Raw genomic sequence first — 22,333 nt, forward strand, 5'->3', positions numbered from 1 at the left:
TTTTTTTTTGGCTGTGGATGCCCTTCAGGACTGCCTTCTTGGCCTTCAATGCCTTTGCTTTGGCTTCAGTTTTGGGAGGGGCAGGGGCACCATCTTCGTAGAAAAGAAAAGCAGTGTTGTTAATCCACCCTGTGGAGGGTCTTCCTCTTTGTCTCTGATGCTTCACTTCTCTCAGCATGCTGTCCTTTCCAAGGCCTAGCCCCTCCTGAAAATATACCCAAAGCATGTGAGACAAAAGTTTCACCATCCTTGCCTCTAAGGAGCTCCCTGGTTATACTTCCTCCAAGATGGACTTATTTTTTCCTTTTGGCAGTCTATGGGATACTCATTAGTCTTCTACAACAGCACAAGTCAAAGGCATTGATTCTTCTTCAACCTTAATTACTGTCCAACTTTCACAAGCATATAAGAAGTTACTGAAAAGATGACAGCTTGAGTCAGGCACACTTTAGTCTTTAAAATGACATCCTTGCTCTTTAGCACTTTGGAGAAGCTCCTGACTACTTTTACCATGGATTCCAATGGATTATAGACCCCAGTAAGATTAAATCATTGACAACTTTCAATTGTTTCTCCATTTTTCATGATGTTGCCTATTGGTGCAGTGGTAGGATTTTTGCTTTCTTAATGTTGAGGCATAAACTATATTGAAGGCTTTGATCTTCTGCAACAAGTGCTTCAAGTCTTCTTGACTTTTGGCAAGCAATGTTGTGCCATCTGCATAATGCAGCTTTTTGATGAGTACCTCCAAATCTGATGCTGAATTTATTCTTCTTGACACAATGCAGCTTCTTAAATTATTTGCTCAGCATACAGACTGAGTTAAGTATGAAGAAAGAAACACTGATACACACCTTTCCTGATTTTTAACTATGTAGTGTTTCCTTATTCTGCTTGGACAACATCTTCTGTGTCTAGGTTTCACAAGAGCACAATTATGAGTCTTGGACTCCCACTTTTCTCCTTGTTAGCGATAATTCGTTATGATCCACACAGAGAAGCCTATCTGGTCTCAAGTCGTAGAGGCAGGATAGGGGAAATCTCTGCCATTGGAAAAAAAGAACCAAGAGTGTGAGCATGACTTTGGACCCAGGATCCTTGTGCTGAAATCTCCTTAGATCCAGTACACAGAGGGCCTTACAGAACACTGGAGAGATGGTGAGAACTGGTGGCAGAGAGATGGTGGGAATTGGTGGCAGCAAAACCAGGAGACCTGTGCAAGATGGAGTAGGTGATCTTCTCAGTCCACAAAGTAGGAAATCTGAGCACTTCCAATCTGGGAATTGCTGATGGAGCAGACACCTCTGGGCATTTGTTGGGGAGCTATCTTTGCAGATCTACTGAGCTAGTCAGGGCTGAGGACCTTTGGTCCTATACTCGTTAGTGGAATGGGTGATCTGGAAGACTTAAATCAGCAGCACTGAAGTATTTTTTAACACTTGCCAGGCATAGATCCAGCTGAAGTGCTAAATGGCCAGAGAAGAGGCCAGCCTAGGAGACAGGTAATTATGGCTAAAAAGCTGTTATCTTGAATATGTCTAAATCTGTACTTTAATCTTTCAGAAAAAAACTGTAATTTTGAGTACAGATTTTAATTCATTTCAACACATTCCTGAACCCAGAAGAAAAAGTAGAATGTGCTGTGTGAGGAATGACAAGTGTCAAGAACTGATAAAAAACTTGGGAGGTGAAAACATGTCTGATCTCAGAAAAATCAGCCATAATTTGAAGAGAAAATGCTGCAAATCAAATGATATTTTATCACTTGTAATTTTTATTGCATAATTAACAAAATTACTTTTTTCAATGTAGTTAAGAGTTATCTCAAGGGGATAACTGCTATAAGTTATTTTATGTGGTCCACAAAAGAATTATTCTTCACCAGAAAGTGCCGAATTACAATCTCTTCAAAAAGTATTTGCTTTACTAATAAAAAAATTATGCTTTTTCTGCTTTTCAGTATATTCAATAACTTTTCTGTTAAGTGCTGAATAAAGGCTAATTTTTTTTATAGAGGCTAATTTTCACAAACACATTTTGAGTAACAATTAAGCACGTATAGTGTGCCAACAATGTATACTGCCTAGATGAAGAGGCAGCAGTATAAATAGCTAAAACTCTATTTTGCATATGTACTGGCAATGACAATGACTCCGTAACAGCCACATCGCAGGCAGTAGTGACTTACGCAGATGATAATTTTGGGAAATACTGAAAGTGAAAATATATGCATTTTAGGATTAATTTCCTGAATTTAGAATGAATCTGTTAAAAGTTCTTGCCCAATTGAATGTTAAAAGTAGATAAACTGAATAAGACATCAGTTCATACATTGCTAATTATTTTTACTGTGATAGTGAATTTAAAATGTGAGTTTCATTCTGAATTTATACTGACTGATTATATAAATATATAAAAGTGTGTGTATTTGATTTATGCCTAAGAAGTATGTAGCAAATCAACAGGTTGGAGTTTAAGTCTACCCCTGAGCCTCCGTGGCAGGGCCTGGCTGTCTGCTTCTGAAAACTAGATAGTGAAAATCCACAGCAGTCTGGTTCACAATCAATCACATCAACAGTGTGATGCAGAGCTGGGGGCATTTCACTTGTTGTAGATGAGGCTGGTGTGGATTGGAGGCCAATAGCAGCAATACTGCAGGCTTATTTGCTCAGCAAATATATACAAGGTGCTTATCCAGCTACACTGTTCTAGGTATAGAGAATGAAACAGTGATCAAGCAGACCTAATTACAGCCCATGCCAGGTACTATGTAGAATAAAGAAGGTTCTGAGTTTCTGGAGAAAGCAATGAAATTACACAGCTACTGGAAAATAATTAAGTGCATTAGGGCAACTAGAGTGAGAATCAACCTTTTTAATGATACATTTGATGGGATATAAACATGAAACAAGCATTTCTAATGAAATGAAAATTGAGATACGTTGTAAGTGTAAAAGAGATACCAGATTTAAGACTTAACATGATACTGATTTTGTATGTTTACGTGATATATACATATTGGTTACAAATATAGAAATACATTTTTTTAAGTAGCTATAATTTTTAAACTATCCTAGACATAACTGTTTTATATTTCAGAAGCAAAAAATTTTCTACAGAAAAGACCTGTGTACTTTTTAAATTTTATACATTTTCATAGATTATGCTAAAGTACTATTTTCTATAGAGAAAGTAGAATTTGTGTCAACAAAATAATTTTTATATTTATTCATTCATCAAAAAAACAAATATTGACAGGTAAATTCTAATTTAAAATGTCTGCTACAGAAAAATCACCAGATGCTCTTGAACATATATTGTTTCATGAAATTTTTCTGTGACAGTCAATTCTTTTTTATATACTCTGTGTACTCCACTCCTTCCATCTTCTTTTGATGCTTCCAGGGTCATTTAACATTCTGCCTTCAGCATCCTTGAGTAGACTGCAACTCAAGGCTTTAACTTGTTCTTCAGTTCCTTCAGCTTAAGAAACACCAAGTGAGTTTATCCCTTTTCATTTTCCTACTCCAGTTCCCTTTTTGTCTTCCCATTCTGCCTTTTGAAATCTTCTGTTCAGCTTCTTATCTTCTTGATTTCTTTCTTCCCTTTGTTTTGGTTGCTAAGTGTTGCAGTCTTTTCTGCCATTCATTTTGGTCTTCTTTCTTGTCTTTGCAGTGACTTTTTTGCATTCTTCACGAATGATATTCTTGATATCCTCCCACAGCTCACACTTCTTGTTTGTGTTATGTGCCATCGAGTCGTTTGCAACTCATAGCAACCCTATGTACAAGAGCTCTAAACGCTGTTCTATCCTGTGCCAACCTAGCCATCTCAAATGCACTTATTCCCACTGCTCCAGTCACAGAATCGATTCATCTCATCAAAGGTCTTCCTCTCCTTCGTCGCCCCTCCACTCTGCCAAACAAGATGTCCTTCTCCAAGGACCAGTCCCTCCTTGCAACACACCCAAAGTATGTCAGACGAAGCTTCAGAATCCTTCTCCAAAGAGCATTCTGGCTTCACAGCTCATACTACCACAGCTCATACTACATGGATAAAAACTCAACATCAAGGAAAAAAAAATATCCTCATGATAGAGCCAACAGGCAACATCATGATAGATGGAGAAAATAACTGAAATTGTCAACAATTTCATCTATACCTTTGGTACTAGCTATCAAAAAAAAAATTGACAAAATGTTGTGCTGGAAAAGTAAAAAGGGCTTCTTCAATGTGCTGAAGAGCAATGATGTCAAGTTTTTTGTAGTGTTTTTTTTTTTTTAAATATCATTCAAAAGTTGCAAATTGTCCTCCCTCGCTTCCTTTCCCCAGTCCACTTTCACTTTGTAACTTCTGTTCCAGACTGTTGTCACACATACAATGCCTACTCATATAGTCCTTTCAGAAAGTTCTTCCCCTCATCATCTACTTCAATGCCCTAAGGTATACTGATCCAGGCGATGATCTTTTCAATAGAGTGCTATGCATGTGAAAGCTGGACAATGACTAAGGATGGCAGAAAAAGAATTGATGCCTTTGAGTCGTGGTGTTTAAAAAAAAAAGAGTACTGAATAGCCCACGGACTGCCAAAAGAAGAGACAGATATGCCCTGGAGAAAGTGGAACCTATCTCCATGGAGGCAAGAATAAAGAAGGCATGTCTCAAATACTTTGGGCATGTTGTTAGGAGAGGCCAGGCCTTGGAAAACATTGTGCTTGGAAAGGTGGAGGGTCAGCGAAAGAGAGGAAGATCCTCAATGAGGCGGACGGACACAGTGACTAGAACAATGAACTCAAAGTATATTAGAGATGAAAGGATGGCACAGAATAAGGCAAGGTTCAGAGCCATTGTTCACAGTGTCACAATGAATCTTAGTGGACTTGATGGCACATAACAACAATAATAATAAGTAATCACCAACTTCTAAAACTGCTCAAATCGGATCAGACTGGCACAGAAGGAGGTTGACCTTCCTTCTCCAGACAAGCATCTAGTGGATTCAAACCACACGCCTTTGGAATTGCAGCACAGCTTCTTGCTCCCTCTCAACAGCTCTTGAAGGCTACCTCTTAACACTGCAAAGCACTTCAAACACTGCTGGTTTGCATTTGAGACACTGCCCCTGGTTTCCAAATTCAAAGACTCTAAATGTTGAGCTTTAAGAACAAACAAGTAGAAATTTGAAAAAGGACTCTGAAAGGGAAAGGAGTAGCCCTATTAATGTACTAACTACTTGGAGTCTCATGAGGACTGCCCTCTGTCCTCTTCACGTTGATGAAATTGGCAAAGCACCTTTTCTTTTTCCCTGTTTTGTATGGTCGAGTTGGATCTGACTAGCACAGTAGGAGACTGTCCCTTCTCCAACAGAGCATCTGGTGGATTCAAACTGTACCTTTGGGATTACAGCACAGCTTCTTGCCATAGTCCACCAGAGCTCCCCAAAGACACCTTTACAGACACCTCTCCTCGTGTACCCAGAATCCGAAGAAAAAGCTCGGGGATGATTTTACCCCACAACCAATCCCCACCCCCACTTTTTCTAACGCTACAAATTAGCATAGTCTGGCAAAATCTAAAGGATTAATACACCTTTCTTTAAAACATCTGAAGTAAAGTGTGTTGTTTCTGACATTCCTGGATGGGAGGACCTACCTACCTTACTCACAGCAACTCTAGGATTCAACATTTATACTGGGGACCACTACTACCATGCAGCTCCCAAAAACTAAACACAATCAGCAATAACAGGAAAGACTAAGTCACTAGAAGGCAAAATACCCAGAATGTCCTAAAGCAGGGTGTGCTGTTGACCTCCTTCAAGGCCAACCACAGCACCAGACTTCTATGCTGGTCTTAACAGGAATGCTAGCAGAATCCCGCTAACAAGGTCCAGAGAGAACTGGATTGCCCCACTGATCAGCATTCCCTATCCTACTAACTTCAGGTTGTTAACAAGAGAGGTGATATAATAGTTTCTCAGTTCTGCCTATTCTTAAGGACTCAGTCCCTACTGAAAGTTTAGAGTAAAACATTTTAAAAAACCAAACCAACCTGAACAAAACCAAAGCCTTGTAGCTTCTCAAAACAGCTCTATCTTGTAGTTTCTTGTTTATATGCCTAAGTGTCTAATACCAGACTCCACAAGTAAAGCGACAGACATTGTGACAGAAACATCTGCAAAAATCCACCATTTGTTATAGTGCAGTTGCTAAAGATTTAATTCTATTTTTTTGCTGTCTGTAAGCTCCATTGTACTAAAGGCCATTATCTTAACTAATGAAGATGTTTCTCTTTTTCCAGATAATGTAAATTCTCTAATTATCCACCTACAAAGGAAAATTTAAACCATAAATCTCCAGAAGTTTCAAGAACCACAAATGTTAGTAAATCATTGCAAGGTTGTGTAAACAATTTAGTGAAACCTGTGTGCTGTCTGATGCCAAAGGGCAAACTTGCTCCATCTATTAAGTAGGAAGGGAAATGTTAATCTCTGTCAGAACTAAACCGCTGCAGAAGACATGAGAGTTTGTAAGAACTCAAACAGCTGTAGAAGGCACGAAAAAATGTGGGAAAATCTGTGACTGAGTAGAAGAAAAAGAGTGGTATTCTTGCAGAAAGAAGAGACAGTACTTTGGACTTAAAAGTAGAAGTTTTATTTCTTTTTTTTCCCCTCCAGCGAAAGTAAGTGATTAGAAAATAAGAGTGAATAAAGCATAAAAGAAAAGTAATGATGGATTGTTCTGCATAATCTTTAAAATAAGAAAATCCAAGCAAATCAAGTTTACTCTTGAAAGTTTCAGAGGTAGTGCAACCAGTGTGTTTCTTAGAGGTAAGGATGGTGCAACTTCATCTCACATACTTTGGGTGTTTCAGGGGGAGCCAGGCCCTGGAAAAAGACATCATGTTTGAAAAGAAGAAGGGTCATCTAAAGAGAGGAAGACTCTGAAAAAGATGGATTCAAACAGTAACTTTTACCAGTGTGCCACAGTATATCAGAGATGGTGAGGAAGGCACAGGATAAGAGAAGGTTCAGATAAGTTTTTCACAGGGTAGCTAGGAGTTGTAGTCAACTTAAAACACTTAACAATAATGTTCTATACACTTTACTTATTAAACCTGTTCAGAAAAGGTACAGCAGGTCAGAGCTCTGGTGACTTTAGTCCTAGTGTGTTGCCCTGCTAACACAAAAAGCCTTGCATCTCTTCCAGTTTGAATATACTAAGAATACTGTGAGAAAAACACAGGCCTTCATTTTCTACAGAGGGGTGCTAGGAGTCAGAATTGACTCCATGACAGCGAGCTGAGTAAGTCTGAAATTTTCATTTGCTATTCATTTGGAAACAGGAGTGGCATCCAATTCCTAAACAACAAGCCTCCATAAACTTTATGAACTTTGGTAAATGTCGATAGTTATAGAAAAGTTTCAGGCCTATATGAACATAGGGTCACTCTGAGTTGTGCTTGACTTCAAGGCAATCAACAACAATATATCCTTTCAAACCAAATCAAATTCATTGTCTTCAAATCTAGGCCAAGCCTGCTTCAGGTTTCTGAAGCTATAATACTTTATGGTAAAACACGTCCATCTTTCTATTTGGAGCGGCCAATGGATTTGAAGCACTAACCTTTCAAATTAGCAGCCCACCAGAGCTCCTGATAAATTCATTGTTGTTGTTGTTGTGTACTGTCAAGTCAGAACTGACCCACACAGCTGAGTTTTCATAGGCAATAAAAACACAGGAGGAATCTGTCCATCTTTCTCCCATGGAGTAGCTGGTGGGTTTGAAGCATATACCTTTACAGTGGCAGCAGAATTCCTTACCACTAAGCCAGCAGAGCTCACCTGGTATTTCTCCTAGTACTTGTAAATTGTACATAAGTAGATAGGCAATAAATACTTATTCATGTAATTAACAAAACTTTCTGGTCAGGTGGAAGGAGATGCTAAAGATGCTAGGATGCCAAATATACTCTGTATTTAAAAAAACAACATATAACTTTCAAACTAATTAAACTTCTAAATGACAACAGTACTTGAGCACTGAGTTTATGATTAATTTTGTTCATTTTATGTATTTTAGAGGTAAAAAGCATTTCCTTTTGTAGAATCTACCTTTTAGTAGTTTATTTGGCTGTCAAAAATAGGATAAAAAGATGTTTGGGATAGCAAATAAAAGATATAAACTCAATTTTCAGGCCAAAGCAAAGTAATTGTTTAGTGTTGTTGTATTCTTTAATATGTTGTTGTTGTTGTTGTTAGGTGTCGTCGAGTTGTAGATGAATCACAGCGACCCTATGAACGGAAGACTGAGCACTGTTCAGAGAGTTTCCAGAGGCAAGTCATTTAGGAAGTGGATGTCACTCCTGCCTGCAAGCTTGTTTTAATCGGGGAGCTCCAACAAACACTATCCACCATGGGTAACCATTCTCGCATTTGACACATCAGTGTCACAGTGTTCAGCTTCACAGTGACCACAAGTTACCTCTGTACAGCAACGCACAGACCAGTGCTATACCACCTAGAAGAATGTTTAAACACAAAAACTTGAACCTGGCCTGAGGGCCACAGATTAAAATCACCCACCTTAGGCTTGGTAGCATAACTTTCTGTCCACTAGGCCAATGGAGCTCTCTCTATGTTGTTGTCGTTATTGTTGTTAGGTGCAGTCACTGCCTGAAGATGATTAATGTATGCCTGATCCATGTCATAGTCTTTTCAATTACCTTATGCATGTAAAAATTGCAAAATGGGGAGGTGGTGGTGAACCAACAAAGAACTGATGTCTTTAAATTGTAATGCTAGAACCAAAAAAAAAAATTAAAAAAAATAATATACCATGGCCTGCCAAAAGAATCAGCAAATCTGTCTTGAAAGTACACTCAGAATTACTCCTTAGAAGTGAGGAGGCCAAGACTTTCTCTTGCTTTGAACACGCAATGAAAGGAAATTAATCCCTGGAGAAAGACATTACTCTTGGTAAAAAGCACAGGATGAGTGAAAAAGAGAAAGACCCACAGGGAAAGGTACTGGGACCAGGGCTACAAAGATGGGCTGAAATGCACCTGTTAGTGTGAGAATGGTACAAAATCAACCACATTCTACTTTATACAAGAAGTTGAATGGTGCCTAACAAGGTGTCACTCATTAGTTTAACAATTTTTTTCAACATTTTAGACATTTTTTCAAAGGAAAAGTGTCTAAGGGAAATTTCATTATCCAACTATATATTGAAATTTACTGTTTATTTGCCTCTAATGAGATATTTTCATTTCTACAATTAACAGAATGTATGACTTAAGTAAATCTGGCTCTCATTTGTTCATCAATGACGTGCTTAGATTGGATGTTTATATGAAACTCTTATAATTCATTATGTATTGTGTCCTTTTCTACTCACACATTGACAACATATTTTGAAAACTAAATATACAGTAAGGATCCATCATGGTAGAGAACTAACGAAAAGATCAAACCCATCAGCTACAAAAATTTGCCACTTCAAAAATCCGTTAATTCTGAGTTGGAACCAACTTGACGGCCTAAGTCTGGCTTTCAGTCTTAAGTATACAGGACTTACAAGAAAATAATTAAAAACAGTAAAGTTATCTCAACCAAACTAGAGATATAATGCTCAATCAGGAAGGGAAAATCAGCTAGATGGCAACAAGTTTTTGTGTTTGAGTTTCTAAAGCTCAATGGTGGAACAAGTAGAAGGTAGGCATTTTCATTACAAATAAGAGAAGTCAGGGGGAAAGAAAGGATACTAACTGTCCTCAACCCTGCTAGAACGTAATCTGTTCTCTGAGACCATCTAGACAATGGCCCTTATTTACAGACTCTAGGTGTTGGGAGTCAGGGTGGAAGCTAGTCGGCCCCGGATTTCAGCTCCATCTTTCAATTCCAAAGGGATGAGAGCTTTACTCCTTTACTTTGGGTGACCCTCTGTCCCTCTGTCTCCATCCAACTTATCTGACCACTCTGACCATTCTTCTGCCCCACCGGCACAGCAGCCCTACCCCCTGAACTTTGGGCAACAGAACTGGCCCCTTCAACTTGGCACACATAAATTATAGTCCCACACTGCAGAACATGATAAAAATCTGATACTGGGAAAACCAAAACCTCATTCTTTCAGACTCAGCAGACCACACTGACCTAACCCTCTGAGAACCCCAAAATTTTGTCTCTTCCCTTTGAATGCTCACTCTGATGCCCATGCTCCTTGTCCCTACAGCATCTGCTTTCTGGTTCCTTGGCATCCTGGATGCCTTAGCTCTTCCATGCCTGCCAGCCTCTACTCACCTCCAACAAGTTTTATTAAGTGCCCACAAGCATCCTACTCCATGAGCAAGACTCTGTATAAAGGCATTTGGCTTTCTCTCTCCATGGGTCAGCATCTAGCTCCTTAAAAAATGTCTCAGGGGAGCTCTGGTGGCCTAGTGGCAAGGTGCTGCAACTACAATCCCAGAGGCTCCCGGTTTGAATCCACCAGATGCTCTGCCGGGGAAGGAGGGACAATCTCCTCCTGTACCAATCAGATCTGATTTGACAGTACACTCACACACAAAAATAATAAAATAAAAAATAAAAAAGAAAAAATGTCTCAAGGCACCCCAAATCCATCAGAAAGTATGCAGCTCTCTCATACCATACTGGTCTAATTCTACTATTGCTTCCTATCAACTTGTGTAGTCTCTGATGTTAGAGCTGAATACTCAGCAGAATTATCTTTGATGTTCATAGTTTCACTGTCTCTTCAAGGCAATCTAAACTTTTACTATTTGGGATCTTAAAATCTCTATCCAGTACTCAATTGCAAAACCACCGCTGCCTTTTTTGGTATCTGTTAAGAGCAGCACCTCATTCTGTCAGAAATACTACAAATGGATGGCTTTAACAAATGGACATTTTTACCTTCCCAGTTTAAGAAGATCAAAGTCCAAATCCTCTGAGGAAGACTTTTTTTCTCTGACAACTTTGGAGAAAGTCTTTGTTATCATCAATATTAATTTTTTCTGTGTCAAGGAGTTTCTCAGCCCAGGATCCCAAGAAGCACTCTGCTTTCAGATCTTTTATCTCGTGGTAAGATGCTCCTCTTCCTCTGCTTGCCTCTTTCTTTTTATTGCTTATTACAACAGAAACTTATGCAGGGCCATAGCCAGTTAAACTCCCCCAGTGATGCCAGCTTGATTAAGGATGTTGCACCCCACCCTAAGCACCTTACAACTGATCACAGGTCACAACACGGGAATGATTACATCATTACATATCTCCAAAACCACTGAGAATCATGGCTTGACCAAGTGACACATAATTTGGGGGGAAACAACAAAATCCACAGCATATCAGAATCTACATTTTGAAATAAAAACTCATCTCAATTTTTTAGAAAATTAACAAAAACACAATATGTAAAAATCTGCCCCCCGAAATTATGTTCAGGAATATTACTTTAATGCTGTATCATTGATTTCATTCTTTTATTTTCTAGACAGAAACAGGTTGAGCTGCCAACTTGAAGGCACATGCTTCAAAATCACCAGGAACTTCATGGGAGAAAGATGAGATGACCAATCTCTGCCTGTGCAATTTACAGCCTCTGAAAACTCAGTGGAGGGTCAGTTCTGATGTGAAAGCACACAACAACAATAATACAACTTTAGAGCATAACTAGCAAAAATTAAGGGAGCTCTTGTAGCCTAGTTTAATCTACCAGCTGATCTGAAGGAGAAAGACAGGCACTTCCCTCCCACACAATTCCCACTGAGAACTCAAATGGAGAGTCAGCTATAAGTTGGTTCTGATTTGACAGCATATATCTAGCAAAAATTAGAATCTAACCTGAAAACAAATTGGATTTATAAGTTACACATAAATGCACTCTTCAAATTACTTAGAAGCTAATTAACAAATATTTCAGTTTTTCTAGCAATATCCAACATGCAAAATTATCAATATAGTAGCTCATATAACAAACTATAATGTAATGTATTCCAATCTCCATTGTTTGTTTAATCTACTCAATTAGATGTTACTCTTAACTATGTTCAGTGTATCTTTGGATTTTTTCTGATTAGCAGTATCTATCTATATTATGTATTTATCAAACTGTTTCACTCAAAATTAGATTCACCTGAATGGAAATCCAAAATCTCTGTAAATGCTCATTAATATTAATAAAATAAAATATATTCACCAACCAATTACAAAAATATATAGCAAAGAGAAAGCAATTATGGCATAGTGGAAAGAGTTCAAGTGTGGGTTCAAATTCTAACTATCATCTCTTTAGTTATGTGTGTGACTCTGAGTGTTTCTTGAAATGTTTCTTTTTTTAAAACTATTTTTATTTTATTTTATTATTTTGTGTGTGTACTGTCAAATTGGATCTGGCTGGTATAGGAGGAGATTGCCCCTCCTTCTCCAGCAGAGCATCTGGTGGATTTGAACCGCATACCTCTGGAACTGCAGTGCAGCTTCTTGCCACTAGGCCCCCTGAAATCTGTTTCTTTATCTGAACAGCAGGATTATTTAAGAATACATTCAAAATTCCACTATACAGTAAGTTTTCAATATATACATATATTCCTCTCCCTGACTACAGAACAAGGAACACAAATTTAGATTCTTGAGTTATGTGCTGAAAAATTATCAAGGTCCAAGTTTATTATATCTAATAATACTTTCCAACATTAAAACACAACTAAAACTATTTCCAGTAAACCAAGTTCAACTCATGGTTACCCTTTCAGCTGGAGGAGTCTGTCTCATCTTTCTCCAACTGGAGTGTGACTAGTGGTTTGAATTCTCTGCCTCCTATTTAGAAGCTCAACACAGAGAATATCATGCCACCAGGGCTTTAGCAACAGTATCAAAATGTGCCTAAATGTATCACTCCTTCCCAACAGATGTATTTGATTAAATTATTCCCTTCTGAAGTTATCAATCCCTTTTTCTTTGTATTTCCCCACAGGAAATCTGTAGCACTCTGGTGGTTTAATGGTAAGGAACTGTGCTGCCTATACAAAGGTAAGTGGTTCAAATATACCACCTACTCCACAAGAGAAGGATGGCAATCTCATCCCATGAGAATAACTGTCTCTGAAAACCTGCTGGACTGCCAACTATGGGTCGATTCTCAATCTACAGTACACAACAAAACCAATAATTGGGCTGTTGCCTGACTTCACCCAACTTTCTAAATCTCCATCAACGATTATGAAACCAAATGCCCGAGTTGATGTCAACTCACAGTGGTAGGGTTCCACTGAGTTTCCAAGGTTGTAAATCTTTACTGGAAGAGACATTTCTTCTTTCTAAATTCAAACCAAAGGCCCTCTAGTTAGCAGCCGCATGTTGCCACCAGGAAGTTCTTTATGCCTACAACCATGAACACAACACCCAACTTTTCTCCCTTTGATAAAACAATGCTTAAGCGCAATCACCATTACGGAGCATTATACAGGCTCACTTTGTTTTTCTTAATATTCCATACCTTTAGAGATCAATTCTTATTCCTCTTAGTATCCCTAATATCTAGTAGTATAAAGTTCCTGAAACACAGTAAATGCTTTCAGGAATTCAATAATGCTATGAACTATGAGGAAAATCCCGAAAACCTTAGTAAGTATTCCAAAAATTTAAATTCATTCAAAAGGGTTCTTTTAAACATATTTTTTTTTTTTATATTTAAAGTTTAATTCCCAGGTATCCTTCGTCTAAATACTACTTTCCTTTAGAAATGATCCTATAAACAATCCTTAGGCACAGTGTAATCCTTTGGCACAGTGAGTTCTTCAGAAACAAAGTTGCAAGCTTGGAATTTTGCTTTCATCTCTTACTGGTTATATGATAGTCACTTAATCACAATGAACCTACATTGTATCACTGTTAAAATAGGAACTGTAACAGCAATGGTCTCACCGAATGGCTGTCAAAGTAATCCATGCAAAGCACTATGTAAGCATTCAGGAGAAGTCCTGAATAAGCAAATGGCTAGGTTATCATCTGTCAATTGGAAGTGCAGTTGCTCAGAGGGAAAAAGTAGTGGCAGCTGGTTACTGTAAAGATTAAGCCTTGGAAACGCTATGGGCCAATTCACTCACTCCTATGGTTTCACTGTGAACAGGAATAGGTTTGGTTTTTTTCTCAAACTGTGTTTCCTTGGTGTGAGTGCTGGGAATCTGCAGTCACTGAAACAAGAGGACTTCAGGCTTCCTCTTCCTTTCCTTGCCCCAGTAAAATAATTTACCCTGAATAGTCTACTTTTATTTACTTTACAAATTAATCTTCCAAGTAGGTAGGATACTTTTACAAAACACCATCTTTCTTTCTTTAAAATAACTGTTAACTACAAATCTAAATAGTACTCATCTAATGCTTACTTCTCTCTACAGATAGCTGTTCACTAAATTGTTACTATTCACAATTTAGCCTTTCTTTGTATCTCGCAGAAAGAAAAATATTTACAGCATAATCATCTCTACTCTTAGTAAGCTGATCTGTAACTTCTGTCTGATATTGAGAATAGATTGTTTCTGAGATAAGCTACTGAGTCACAGCAAAGAAAAATAATTTTTCTTGGATGGCACTCACCCTTACAACCAAATTAGATAGAAAAACACGGTTCATATAATTCATAGTTAAATAGGGAGTTCTAGTGGCCTAGAAGTAAGGAGCTGAGCTGTCAACCAGACAGCATGTTGTTTGAAGTTGCAATAATATATTTGAATATATTAAAAGAATCTTCAAAATTACTAATATACAGTAAGTTCAGAAAAAAATAAAAACAAACCCAGAGCCAAATCCACCACCATCCTGTTGATTCCAACTCACAGCATCTTGCCATGGTTGAGTAGAACCATCAACTCGGTTTCTAAGGCTATAAATTTATATAGACCCAACTGCTCAACTTCTTCCTGGATAGTGGCTAATAAATTGAAACTACTGATCTTTTGTTTCATAGCCAAATTCTTTACTTATTGCATCCATGTTTTTGTTATTACACGCCATGGAGTAGAGCATGACTCATAGCAACCCTATGAAGAACAGATCTGACCCCCGTCCTACCTTTTGCTATCCTCACCATTTCTGATATACTCAAGCCTACTGCAGCAGTCACTGTGTCAGCCCACCTGACTGAGCGTCTTCCTCTTCTCTGCTCACCTTTCCTAGCATGAGGTCCCTCTTCAAGGAACAGCCTCTTCTAACAACATGACCCAAGGATGTGTGGTGAAGCCTTGTTATTGTTGTTGTGCAGTACCAAGGAGTCAGAACCAACCCAGTGGGTTGACCTTCCAGTGGGTTTTCAGAGGTGGTTAACCACACAGGAGGAGACTGAGCAATCTCCTTCTCTAGCAGTTTAACGAAAGTACATAGTCAGTGAGAACCTTCCTTCTCATACCTGGCATCTTCCTCACCTCTTTGTTTCCTTATCTTTTGATAAGCCCACCTCTCAGCCTCTTCAATACCAATCCTTCTGTGATGGTTCACTCACTCAATCTGATTCATCTGATATAATATTTTATGAACATTTTTTATCTTTCTATTATTAACTATACGCTAGGGATTTATTAACACAAAGTTAACTCTGTCCTGAGGTATCTAGAATTCAGATAAAAATCAGTACTCATGTCCTGAAACCTTTGTCTAGAAATGAAGATGTTTGACACTTCATTTCTGGACATTTCCTTCCCCTCATCTTCTTCCTCTCAGTAAAGCTCACAAACACCTAACTTCTCCACCTGTTAACGTGGAGGTCATTTCTGGCACTTTCTTCCTCCTTCTCCCCCACATTCAAGCCATTATTGTTAACTTACCTATACGCACATATAACTTCTACTGGCTGTCCTGTCTTACTAGGACTTACTTTCAATCATCCTCAAAGTCATTATGTGCTGTCGAGTTGCCTGAGACTCATAGCAACCCTATGTACAACAGCCCGAAACCCTGCTCTATCCTGTGCCAATCTCACGGTCTCTGACACACCTACTCCCCATTACCCTAATCACTGAATCAATCCATCTTATTGAGGGTCTTCCTCTCCTACGCTGTCCTACCACCCTCCCAAGCATGATATCCCTCTCTGAGGACTGGTCCCTCCTTGCAACATGTCCAAAGTATGTCAGACAAAGCTTCAGAATCCTTGCCTCCAAGGAGCAGCCTGGTTTAACTGGAGTTTAATCATAACTTCTCATAACAACTTTTCAAAATTTTCAGTGCTTTTCAAGCTTCCTAGTACCATTAAAAACTTTTTTAGCATGCTTGACCTGTTCTCTGCTGGCTCCTTTGATTTAATTTTACATGTAACACTGGATTTTTATTTCTTCCAGCATACTGAGTTCTATGTTGCATTATAACTTTCACATTTTTCTTGCTCCCACTCTAACTGTCTGGCCCCTTATTCTCTGGGTTTAGATTTAAATATCACTACCTGCACAAGTCTTCTTTGTCCAATCTACAATTTTCTCTCACACAGTATTCTGTTCTTTTCCTTCAATGAATTACCACGAGTTGAAATCCCACATTTGTATAATTATTTGTTCATTATCTGTCTCCAGTATTGGACTATGTTTCATGAAGGGATAGAGATAGTAAGTACTTGTTGAATTAATGAGTAAATGTGAATGAAGTGGAATTCAGAGACTAAATTGCAATTCAAAGAGAGTTTTCTCTTCTCTGGGTCTCCCACTGTCACACTGTCAGTTTTACAACTCTCATTTCTAAAAGAAAAAAGCAAAGTATTTCTAAAAATTTAAAGTCAGTAAAATATTCTAAAAGGAGAGTGAAAAACCTTGCACAAATTTAAGTAAGGTAGGCAAATAATGATGCTATTTATTATGTCAAGGAAAAGAGTAATCATGAGGGTTACAATGGCAATGGTAGGTAAATCCAAGAACCCTAGACTAGAACTCAAAGTGACCAACTGGAGAAGGCACAAGCAGAAAGCAAGGAAATGACTAGTCTAAAGATTCCAAAGATCTAGCTCTAACATCATTACAGTAAAATAACACTGTGGTGTTGCCTCCCTAAGAGGGGGATTGAACAGAATTATGGAAAAACCACCTCCCTAAACCAAAAGCAAAATATAAATATATGGACTCTACTGGAACAATGGAGGTTGGTTTATCAGAATTAGTGAGACTGGCTCAGGACAGGGAAAGGTCAGAGCTGCTGTACATAGGGTCACTATGCATCACACATAACAATAACATACTATGACAGGTTTGGAAGCAGGAGCGACCTATATATACTTCCTAAACAACACGCCTCCGGAAACTGACCTTTGATAAATGTCGATAGTTGTAGAGGGGCTTCAGGCCTTTTGTAAATACAGTCATTATGAGTCATGCTCGACCTGAAGGCAATCAGCAACAAAATACATAATTGGGGAGCTCTGGTGGCTTAGTGGTAAGGAGACTGCTGCTAATGCAAAGGCACATGGGCTTGAATCCAGCAGCTCTTCCATGGAAGAAAGATGGGTATTCTCTTCCCAGGTGACTGACCACCTCTGAAAACCCACTGCAGGATCAGCCATGAGCTAGTTCAAACAGTAACACATAACTGGACATGAAGACATTACTTCACATTGACGAGACGGCCCATTGTCAACAAAAATTTAAAAAAAAAAATAAAATTAAAAAAAAAAAAAATCTAGCTTCTAACTTAGAAAAAGGAGCTCTCTGGTGTGGCCTAGTGGTAAGGAGTTACACTGCCCACCCAAAGGCATCCAGTTTGAATTCATCAGCTGCCCCCTAGGAAAAAGATAGGCAATATCCTTCCATGTGATTTAGTCTCTGAAAACCTGCTAGAGGGTCAGCTATGAGTAATTTCTGATTCGAAGGCACAAGATAGCAGCAGGTAAAGAAAAACACTCTCCTCCCTCTTAGAGACTATCAGTTTTTTAATAAACTTGCTTCCTTGCTAACACCCTCTTAAAAAGTGTCTGTGCTTTGAGAAATGTACAATCTTGCTAACTTTTGGAACTTATCATCTCTCATCATTGTTGACTGTCTACGCTCCTGAATGACACATTGTTAAAGTGTCTGAAGGGTGAAGGGAGAAGAGGAGGTTATGTTTAATAAGATGTGTCAAAGTCCATGATCTCCCTCTGGTAAGAAGATTTTTTATTCAAAATTTGTGATATGACTTGACATTCAGTCTGGCAAACAGAAGTGGTAAGTAAAGCAAAGAAGCCCAAGTGCTACGAGACTGTTAGAAAACAATGAGAAATCAACATGCTGTCAATTCCAACTCATATGGCCACTACCATTTCCTGGGCTCGGCTCTGGTAGGTTAATGAGAAGCAGCTGCGCTGCAATCCCGAAGGCAGATGTTTCTAATCCACCAGCTGTTCTGCAGGAGAAGAGCAGCCATCTCCTCCTGTGCAATGAACTGCCTCTGAAAACCTGCCCAAGGGTCAGCTACTGATCAGTTCTGACTCGAAGGTACACGACAATAACCTTTACAGAAGCTGATGTCTTTAATCCTAGAATTAGGAGGGAACTATAGAAATAGGAGGGAACTGCCTAAGCACTTCACCATCTCACTAATTTTGTTGTCACATATTGTTAGACCAACACACAGCTGACCCTTCAGTGGGCTTTCAGAGGCAGTCTATCACATAGGAGCAGACTGCATTTTTCTCCTGAGAAGCAGCTGATGGATTCAAACTATGTCCGACTAGAGCTCCCTATAAGACGGCAGCTTGTAAATAAGCAGGGGAAAAAGCTAAATCTCTTAACACTTATATTAAGAACACTACATACTATTACATGTGTTAAGAACAGTACACATTTTCACATTATTGTTAAAAAAGTTATTTCATCTCTTGTGTCCATTAATCTGTTCTGACTCCAGTTTTTAGCTTTTAAATTCCTCACCTAAGACAATAGGCTTTCCTCACTTCAGTCTGCAACCTTGAGTAATTATCAAATTTCCGTACTCTTACCTATTTTCTTTCTTCATTGCACTAAATTAATTCTCAGCTCGCACCACTAAGTCAGAACTGACGAATAGCTGACCCTCTGGCAGCTTTTTGGGAGGCTGTAAATTATCTGCAAGAGAGGAGACTGCTCATCTTTCTCCAAAGAACTTCTGGTAGATTCAAATCACCAGAGGTATGCCTTTGGATTAGCAGAGCAATGCCACCAGAGCTTGTTCACTAAATGAGTATCTGATATTTCCATATACTTTATTTTAGTCAGAATTATCTTTACTTTGTAGATTTTACCTCTCCGTCGCTGTGTACTGTTGAGTTGGAACCAACTGACAGGTGACACTCGGTGGGTTTTCAGGAGCAGTAGATCCTATGTGAAGAGCCTGTCCATCTTTCTCCTGTAGAGCAGTCGGTAGATTAGAACCATGTGCTTCTGGACTGGCAGCACAACGCCTCACTGCTAAGCTACCCGAGCTCTCTCTACCTTTCAAGGGTTTCATTTTCCCCTTTTCTTCTTTGTCAAATTATTGGGTTGCTTTTAGATTTATGTTCTTCAGAAAAATCTAAGACATAGTTTCACATATTTAAAAAAAATATTATGTCTCTAGGTGGTTAAAATACTTGGCCGCTAACTAAAAGGTTGGAGGTTTGAGTACTGATGATCTACATCTGAAAGACCAGACACTGAAAACTCTTACGAACACACAGTACTCTCGATACATATGTGCTCCTCATGAATTGGAACTGAACACAGAACTGAGTATGAGTAATAGGCAGAATATTCAACAGATTGCACTCCTAAATCTGTAGTGTTTTTACCTTTTTTTTTTTTTATCCTTAATCTCATACGTTAAAACTCCCCTTTAGGTAAACAGCCAAGGTCTATTTTCAATGACTTGAAGAAGGTATTCAGTTGCATTAGACAATGATTAGTTCCTAACAAGGATGATCAAACATCACCTCACACACTTTGGGCACACCCTCAGGAGGTGCCAGTTCTTAGAGACAAGGTATCATGTGTAGCAAGTCAATGAAAAAGATGAAGACCTCACAGAGACGGACTCAGTGACTAAAAATGTGCTTGACTATGGCAAAACTATGAAGATAGTGGTGCTCAAAGCCATTTGTTGTTCATATTTGCCATGATGACTCAACATAGTTGCAGGTGACTTGACAACACCTAACAACATTTAATACTACAATTCTATTCTTTCATTAATCTTGTTGTCCTGTCATGAAGGCGTTCTCTTAAGTAGAGTCTTAGAGAGACTTGAAGTGCTAGCCAAAGCCCACATCTTACTGGAGAATTGACTCCAACGGGCTTCTGAAACTCACTTGTGGGTCAGCTAGGAGTCCATTCCCTCTCCATGCTAGTGAGTTCTACCCTAGCATGGAATTTTTTTTCACTGTCACCACAGCTTACTTACCTCTATTCATACCTCCCCATGAGGTTTTTGTATTAATAATGCTTTCCATGAAAGACCCTCTATTCCAGCATTTCTTTCAAAACCTGTCCTTTTGTACACTTAGAATTCAAAAAGAATTTTTATATTTGAGTACAAGTACAGCCAAGTTTCTGAACTGTGAGCTTAGATTTCTCTGGTATAAAATTATTTCAAGATTTCCTCAAGGTTTTGTATTTTACAGTTCTAAGCATCCTATGCACAAAATAGATAAGGGACAGAGTACTGACTCTCTCCAGCCAACACACCCCTTCAATTGAGGGAATTCCTCAAGAACTCTACTTTCTCTCAGCTAATCCCCAGTAACCAGTCAGAAGCAGTTAGTAATACACCAGCAGAGTTTATTTCTAATGCTATTTCCTGTGCCCTAAAGGCATCATTGTCTCCTTGTCAATCAATTAATCAAAAGTTTTTCATTCTTAATTTAGTTTTTTCCAGTCTACAGTATCTGCTTCTCCCATGAAACAGTCAAGGCTAACAAAGATCTCTTAACCAAATCTGGAAAGCAAATGCTTTTCTTTCTAGTGTATTTTCATGCCCATACTATAGTTTACAGTTCATAGGAAACTGCTTCAGGACCAAGAGCTGCCAATACTTTGAAGTTCATTATACTTAAATTATTAAGGAGAAGCAGGGGGAGAAGTAAGATAACATGCTATAAGGTTAACTTGCTTGGAGCAATAGACATTTCTTATTTAGTTAATATTTCCCAATAGGGAGCTCTGGGGGGAGGAGTTTCATGCCAAGCCAAAAGCAGGTGGTTTGAATCCACCAGCTGCTCTGCAGGAGGAAGATGGGTAATCTCTTCCCAAGTGATTTACAGCCTCTAAAACCCTGCAGGAGGGTCAGCTATGAGTTGAATCCCAGGCAAGGATGTGACAAAGACTTGATAATATAAGATTGTGCTGCCTGGTGTCAGGGAAAAGTTGCATTTAAAATCAGCTTATGCAAATCTCACCAGAGGAAATAAACACCCTAATCAACCTTTTGCATATCAAAAGGGGAAGGAGGAAGAATCTGCCCCACAGCAGGAAATGACCCCTCAAATTCACTGTATATCTTCGAGTAGTGTTTGTTGGTTCATTGTTTTAAATGTACCTGAACAGTGTCACACATAAAGCAGTATGACACAAATGTTTTCTGTTAAAGATCACAACGGGCTAAAGTAAAATGGAGAATTTGAGATTAGAGAAAAGGAAACGGGGAGAAATAGCATGCAAAACTGAGAAACTAAATTGTGATAGACAGTGATTTTATTTATGAAGATAAACTTTATTTAGTACGGGAGGATTCTGGGACAAGTATTTCACATAAATAGATAAAAGTCATCCATAACAGTGTCAAATCCCAGACTTTGCGTAAAGTGATTGTTGAGCAGCGTCAATAGCAACTTTGGAAAAAATTCTGGTCTACTTTGTGCTACATTTTTTTATTCAAAACCAAAAACCCCAACCGATGCGAAGAGAAACCACCTAGAACTGCGGACTGGGATCGGTCAGGACTAGCTGGCCAGGTCGTGCTTGGCTTTGACTTCGGGATGAAATGTCCACGAGGAGCCCAGGAACCACCCATCACGTCCCACACCCAAGGACCAAGGCAGCAGCAGCAGCGATGGTGGCCCGGATCCGAACCCGCGCAAGCGGGAGTGGCCGCCACGCTGCAGCCGTGGGAGGCCGGCGAGGCTGCCCCCCTGGGGGCCGGGGCGCAGCGTGCAGACAGCGCGGTGGGAAGCCGCGCGCCCGAGCCTGGGAAAGCGCCGGGGGCGGGCCGTGCTCGGGGGCGCCCGCGCGGGACGCCCTGTCATGAGTCACGAAGGCGAGGAGGCGGGGCGGGCGCAGAGGCTGCAGCAGCAGCAGCAGCGAGCCGAGCCCGACCCTCGCGGGGAACCCAGCGGCGCCCAGGCCCCGACCTCCTGCGGGGCGGGGACAGCGG

At 39.3% G+C, this 22,333-nt stretch overlaps 1 protein-coding gene across 2 annotated transcripts in view; it reads right to left on the reverse strand.

The window, feature by feature from the left end:
• The window catches only part of CHD9 (chromodomain helicase DNA binding protein 9), a 164,533-nt gene that overhangs the window by 126,045 nt on the left and 16,155 nt on the right, over nucleotides 1-22,333 (reverse strand). The gene's annotated exons all lie outside the window — the stretch shown is intronic.

This window comes from Elephantulus edwardii, unplaced genomic scaffold (assembly GCF_000299155.1).
Source record: "Elephantulus edwardii isolate Elephantulus edwardi_28Jun2011 unplaced genomic scaffold, EleEdw1.0 scaffold00201, whole genome shotgun sequence".
NCBI classification, from domain to species: Eukaryota; Metazoa; Chordata; class Mammalia; order Macroscelidea; family Macroscelididae; genus Elephantulus; species Elephantulus edwardii.